This window comes from Gadus chalcogrammus, chromosome 21 (genome assembly GCF_026213295.1).
Source record: "Gadus chalcogrammus isolate NIFS_2021 chromosome 21, NIFS_Gcha_1.0, whole genome shotgun sequence".
NCBI lineage: Eukaryota > Metazoa > Chordata > Actinopteri > Gadiformes > Gadidae > Gadus > Gadus chalcogrammus.
In genome coordinates this window covers 3,530,056-3,537,693 of record NC_079432.1, presented here as the reverse complement: position 1 = coordinate 3,537,693, position 7,638 = coordinate 3,530,056, and positions in this window count along the sequence as shown.

The window sequence follows — 7,638 nt, the reverse complement described above, 5'->3', positions numbered from 1 at the left end:
TGTCAGTGAGCTCAGACTTTAGGCTAGCTCCTGCCAGCTCAGTGGAGACTGGCGGCTGTCTGAGTCTTGGTGGGTGAAGAAGGGCTGATCTGGGACCAGGAACGCGCTCCAATCAATCGGTGGTTGTGTTGTATCATGTGGTTGTGCTTACAATAGGATTTAGGAGGCGATACACATTAGGAGACGGTTGGGTTATTTATATGGGGGAGTGACTGATGGTCACCACTAAGGGTATTTTTGTTCTGTTCTGGTTTGTTTTTTTCTGCTATGCTACCGCATGGTCTTTCCCTCCAGACTGTACAGCGTTTAGCAGACCCCTTTATCAAAATAGCCTTACTATAATTGCATTTGACTATAGGAGTTGAACTGAGTCTCTGAAAAGTTATAATAAAAAATAATGTAAAAAAATCTTTGCAATTATTGACATTGTTGAGCATCAGGATGAAAAAATAAGCCGCCTGTTTCAAAAAAAAAACGTATTTGCTTACAAATCATGTTCCTGGTTGCTGTGCTTCTCATGTGTGACCAGTAGAGGGCGCCGTACTCAAACAAAACCAGAACCGCGTCAGGTTACATTCATCTACAACAACTGCGTGGCGCGGTCGCGTCAGGTAACATTCATCTACTCTACAACAACTGCGTTGCACAATTGGTTCTAGTGAACAACAAACAACTATAAATTAAAGGTCATAAACTAAACGGTCAAAGACTAGCTATAGAAGTTATAAAACATTTTAAATGTGATTCGGTGAAGGAAACAAACCGAAGGACTGACAAAATGGCTGTCTCTCACGTGAAGAAGGCCTGTGCCCTGTACCACGAAGCTCGCTTTCAGAGGGTTAGCGAGGTATGTTGAGCTCCAAGCCTGGGTAAGTTGTACCACGAAAGTCGATCTCTTTTAGCGTCGCTGTATCACCATGGTGACTTATGCTCGCAACCAAACCTGGTCCGGAGTAGTTTTTCGGCTTAGTCTAGCCGGAGATCGGCTACTTAAATCGGCGTGCGCAGCTTCCTAGCCCCTACTCTGACAATGGCGTCACCATTTGTGGGTGTTCCCGTGGACCCGGCGTACTTCTCGTACAGGCGTCTCTCCGGAGACAAGGGTTTTACGGGACAGAACCGATCCCTTGGCATTGTCTGATGATATTCAGATTTCAGACTGTATTGTCATTGTACAAACAACGAAATTGGGGTTCTTCATGAGAGATAGAGATTCTCATCAGAGGGTGTTCGTTATTTTATCGTCCTTTTGGACCTTATGTAGACAATGATTACTGTTGCGCATTGTGTCTCCTCGACAGAGTGCTAGAGTGGAGGTAGCGCGTCAGTCTTGAATTTCTGCGCGGAGGGTTCGACTCCCAAGTGACGCGAATTTATGTGAAGCTTAAAAAGTCCCAATTCTCATGCATATGGAATACTTATTCGCTAAAGCATATGGAATTATTTTTTTGTGCTTATTTCGAACTTGAACCCATATTTTCAAGGCCGTGCTGGCACCACATCTATGGGGGTAAAATGCATGATGATAGACCGGCGAATTTGAACCCCGATCGCTGGCGTTCGGGTCTTATACTAATCCACTACGCTACAAACGCTACCTCTCAGCGGTCGACAACATGCGATATATTTCTTAAATAGGTTGTATTTAAAGTGAATTCCCTAAATGATAGAATAAGGCAGGATGGACGTTGCTTATGCATTTTTAAATCATCATCATTCTATTTGGATTAATGGCGAACAATTCTGCATTTGGCATAGTTATTTTACAGACAATATGCAGAATCTTTTCACTTATACGCATATAGACTGCTTGATCTATCGTAAAGGTGAGAAAAATGACGCAAAAAACGCCCCTTTCACGTGAACGCGCACTGAACCTAAAGCGGAAAACCTGGTTCAACTAATTGAATCTAAAGTGAGCTTCGTGGTACCATTTAACTCTGATTGCGAGTTGCGGCTCTGTCGAGCCAGGTTTTCCCAAGAAAGCCTGGGTATGTTCAGCGAGCTTCGTGGTATACCCCACTGCTGCTGCCCTCCTCTCAGGATTGATGGCAGACGGTGAGGATGATTTTCATGATTGGCGGGGGGGAATCACTCTCAATCCATAATTTCGATTGATCATTGAGTTCCATTGATTAGTTATACAAGTCATTCACTTTGGGATCATGCATTTAAATGGCCGTTTTCACACCTAACCGTGCTCAAATCTGCCAGTGTGAGTGTGGCCAGGCTAGGCCAACTTGGCCACTTGGGAGAGGTGTGCTGCTACGGTACGGGCCGCCCCGGTACAGATGCTAATGAGCAGAAACGCGCACACGCACGGCAACGCAACCTGAGCTGGATGACTATGGTCCATGCGATGACCATGGACATAATAAAGGCGACGAGCATTCTTTCCCATTAAACGGTAAACATGGCGTCAAGCGATGTTTACGTTTTTTTGCGTACTCGAAAAAAACAGCAGTGAGAGTGGGCTCTTATCTGACCTCCAAATAAGCAACAGACTCAGCAAAGTGCGAATTGTGTTCCCTGTGTTGTTGTCCATTGTTGTTAAAACTCTGACTGGCGGCAGACTTATTATGGTCCATGTAGCGGACGCATGGCGATGACGTGTTACGACGTGATGACGTATGTACAAGAGCCTACCGTGGCCAGGCCACAGTTGAGACGGCCAACGGCCACGGCCAGATGGCCTAGTGTGAGTGCACCCTGAGGGTGCACTCACACTAGGCCATCAGTCTCCCGAGTCCCAATTTAAAAGAGAACGACGCTCACACACACCCCTACCGGCTGAAGTTACTTCTCCATGTTTACCTGTGTGTGTGTGTGTGTGTGTGTGTGTGTGCGTGTGTGTGTGTGTGTGTGTGTGTGTGTGTGCGTGTGGATTGTGTGCGCGCCCTTTTAATCCGTCTGCTGCAGCAGTTTGTTTTAAATTTCAAGCTGAATCGGCTCGGTCTTGTGGGGCGAGAGATAGAGTGAGAGGGAAAGAGAGGGAGAGAGGTCACCTCTTATAGCCGCGCTGCGCAGAAACGTTGGCATCAGCAAAGCGTTGACGCAGCAGAGCGCCGTCCATCCATCCACCGGGTTTTATATTCCACCGGTAATGCAGCGGGAGAATGAAGCGGCAGAAGCCGGGTGGAACTTATCAGCGAAGACCAGACTATAAAATATACATTTGCGGATTTGTAATGCTGATTTCGATGCCTTGAATGTGTCGACTGGTGGAACTCCAAAATGGATTGCTTGGAGTCTGACTTTAAGCAGACGGGCCATCAACAAGCAATCATGTATCAACAATGTAACATTTTCCTTTTGGTTAATTACGACCTGCACATTACCTTTAACCAACTCTCCAAGTATACTTAAACAGCTATAATTGAAAGTGGAAATGTGTTTTTCTGTGACATATGGCTTTGGTCCATAGTCATAAAATCAAAGCATTTGCATGATTAGGTCATTTAGTAATCAGAGTAATGTGTTTACACAAAACGTGTGTGTGTGTGTGTGTGTGTGTGTGTGTGTGTGTGTGTGTGTGTGTGTGTGTGTGTGTGTGTGTGTGTGTGTGTGTGTGTGTGTGTGTGTGTGTGTGTGTGTGTGTGTGTGTGTGTTTCTCCATCTAGCAAACAAGATTGGAAGCTCCAATCTTGTTTGCTAGATGGAGAAAAATCGAGTCTGATAAATAATCATGTATCATCTTCTATCCTGTTTCATGTCCACGTCGTTTCCTCTCTCGGCCCTTGACTGGACGAGGCTTGGGCTCTGCTCCCCTTAGATGATGAAAGGACTCGCGTAATTGGATCACACACACAGAATGCACGGTGCGCTTCCACACGTACATTTAAAACAAACACTGTGATTGGCTTAGCAGAGGGCAGATGATACACTTTCATACACGTTACCATCACCCCTCCGGGGTCCGTGTTGGACAGGAGAGAGGTGGTTCTCCTGGCCGGGGGATTGTGTTGAGATAGTTCAGTGCTAGCGTCAGGACATTTCAGTTTGTCCTAATGTATTTCAATGGTAAACAATCCCGCAGCAGAATTTTGCACTGCACTTCTTATCCTTTTGCACTGGGGAAAAGGATTCAATTCTGCTGAATCACCATCCCATTTGACTTTAGTTAATTACTGATCTTGACGAGTGTGTGTGTGTGTGTGTGTGTCTTTGTGTGTGTCTGCTCTCACACACAGACAGACGGACAGCGGACAGACAGACAAAGACACAGACAGACAGATCACAATGTGTATGTCTCTCACTGTCCTGCTTACACACACACACACACACACACACACACGCACACGCACACGCACACACGCACACCTCAAACCATAACTTATCTTCTATTCCCCATAGGATCAGTAAGTACTGACCGAGGCGCCTCATTGGCTGATCCATCCGTAGCAGTGGAGAGAAAGTCCCTTTGATTGGACAGCAGGTGGCAGTACATGCAGAACAGTGTGCAGAAGTCAGAGGCTGCTGAGAGAGAGAGAGAGAGAGAGAGAGAGAGAGGACAGGTACCGCCGAGACACTCAGCTCACGAGCCCGGTGCGCACGTCTACAGCTTCGACCACAGAGACGAAGACCCTCACCCTCATCATCATCATCAACCCTCATCACCCTCATCATCCTCATCAGGGGAGGGGCCGGGGAGACTTGGAGGAATCGCAGGCTGCTGTCGCTGCGGCTCCAGAGGGAAAACTTGGGACCTGCTCAGAGTTAGCACACAGCACTGTGGACCCGACGGATCCGTCTCCACAAGGATATTTACAAAGTCAAACCCACGGGACCGCCGACCACAGCGGAGACACCTCCCCAGAGCCCGGTCTGGCTGTGTGTGTCGTAGCCGGAGAGGGAGAGAGGGGGAGAGAGGGGGAGAGAGGAGCATCTGCTGGTAGCCCGGATGCGACTGGATCCTGACCTCTGTGCGGCTGCATGGCGTCTCCCCGCCGCTACGGGCACCCTGCCAGGGCTATCGCCGACGTGATGCAGAGGCTCCAAGGTGAGGCGGAGAACGCTTACTCACTCCCCCCCCCCACCCCCTCCCCGCAGTCGCAGGCACCTGCCGCCACACTCCCCGCACACTCACCCGCCCCTCAGACGCACACGCTCGCCGCCGCACACTCGTACTCGGCCGCAATCAGACGCACACACCCGCAGTCACACTCACCCGCGCACACCCGTCGTCACACTTGCATACGCTCGCAATCAGACGCACACGCACTCGTGCAGTCGTTGACCGCGCTGCCTCGGGATGCGGCGGTCTTGGAGGTGACACCCCCCCCCCCCCCGCCCCCTCTCTCCTGACCGACACCATGGCAACGCTCTCCTCCCCGGGCATGACTCAGCAGAGCGTCCCTGTGAGCTCCGGAGGTACGTCGCTGCTGCTGCTGCTGTCGTCAGTGCGAGGGGTTGGTGCTGTACGAGGGCTGTAGGATTGATACTGGTTATGGTGTGTACAGTGTCGGTTGTGTACAGTGTGTGTCTGTGTGAACAGTGCTTATAAGTTGCGGTGCTGTCATCGGCCAGTCACTGCAGTCTTCCTGCTGCAGGACATCTGTTGTAGCTTTGGTCGTGTTTGAGTGCGTGTGATTGTGTGTTTGTGTGTGTATGTGTGCCTGTGATCCCACGTGCGCATGTCAGTTTACATATGTCTGTGTGCATGTGCGTTTGGTGTTGTGGGATTTGTGCACGACACAGTCTGCAAGTGTGTGTGCTAGTGCGTGTGTGTGTAGACGGGATCGAGAGGGGAAGCTGGGCTAATCCGCAGAGGAGCTGACGAGATGAAGTCTATTCTCTCCTCTCAGCTCGGCGCTGACGGCAGACACGGTGTGCTGTCTCATTACGGACTTTAGCGTTCACCGTGACACTCTCCGAGCGCTGAATCCATTACCGCCGTGCACCCAACGCATACATGGTTCTGTATCAATAGCACTGTAAGCACTAGTGATATATGCATGCATGTATGCTTACAGTGTATACCAATACGCTCCAAATGGTCAAATCAATTGCAGCTGTATGCATAACACGTGTACAGTTCTGTATCAATCACACACCATAAGCATTAATGAGATATACGTGTGTATGTGTATACTTATGCTCATAGTATTTGACTCATAGTGAGAGGATTCGCCTCCCCTGGTTTCATGTGGGAATCACCTGTGTGCAGTAGTACCTCCACACCAGACATATCTGCAGAGCTCTGCGTCACGTGCAGTCTGGAGCGAGCTCGGCTCTCCGGTCTGTGCCGGAGAACTCTCCTCCCTCTCCCTCTCCCTCTCCCTCTCCCTCTCCCTCTCCCTCTCCCTCTGCTCTGTGAGATCTGGATTAACAGAACCGGGAAGTCAGGCGGTACGGAAGCCAGGATCCAATATGGCCGCTCCCGTTGTGGCTTCTGAGCTGGCAGTTTGTGTCCGCGAGGAGCCGGACTGCGTCACCGGGCGGCCACACGGCTGCTGGCCGCGTCCCCGTCTGCAGGTGTGGGAGGAGGAGGGAGGTGGGGAGGGGGGAGGAGGAGGAGGAGGAGGGAGTTGGGGAGGGGGGGGAGGAGGAGGTGATAACTCAGCTAGCGGACTCTGCTACAGCTTAGCGTTTTTATGTATTATCACACACTGAAGGGAGAGGTTTACTGCAGGGTTAAATAAATGTGTTTTAATGGATGGTTTCATAGCGCAGGCTATGAGGGGACACGCTGGCTTTTTGTATCATCAGTAAAAATATATTTTTTGTGTCAAAGGAACACAACGGACAAGCGAGTTTTGTGTAGTTAAAAACAGCCCCTTGTTTAATATAATAGATCTTAATGGTTATAATTCATGCCGTTTGCCCCCGTTAATGAATCTAAATATTTTATTTTCTTTAATTATGAATCTCCCCTCTCTGCCTGGGAGGGAGGGGGCGCCTCATGTCTACATGATATTATATCTGACGGCCCCCAGGGCAGACACACAATTATGACACGAGAGCCCTTGTGTCATAGTTCCCCTGAAAGAAAGTGTTTTTACCAAGGAGAACATAAAATGGATTCCTGTCTCCGGTGTTGGCCGCGCCCCCGGGCGTTGCTAGGGGCGGAGTCATGGAGTTGACCTTCTGAGTGAGCGCTCTCTCAATAAGAATCAATGAAGCAGTCTCTTCGTATTGTCTCCCCGTTGAGCTTAGAGCCGGGGGGGGGGGGGGGGGGGGGGGGGGGGGACTAGATACACGGGGGGGGACTCTGTCTGGACTAGATACACCTTCATCAGGGCAGCTCTATTCATGGATCTGGGGAAGGGAAATGGATTAAAATCGAATTTATCGCATCCAATCCCGAGATGAAAGGAAAAAAGAAAAGTAATTACAGAATTACATCAAACTCAATTTGTTTTCGTCTTCAAACACACATTAAGGTAACAAAAAGCGTCCTTTGAGGGATAAATACTCCTTTATTAGTGGCCTCGTTTGAGCAGCAATTTCTCAGGAATCCCTAGAGACCACGAGAGAGAATCGATTCCTTTTCGGGCTGCGATGACAAACGTGTTAAACCACCAACAACAACAACACAACTCAACAAAAATCAAAACAATGAAAAACTTCAATTTTTTTCCGGACTGTGTTTTCCCGTCTCTCTTCAAGCCTTTCTCTTTTTGGGGGGGCTCTCCGTGG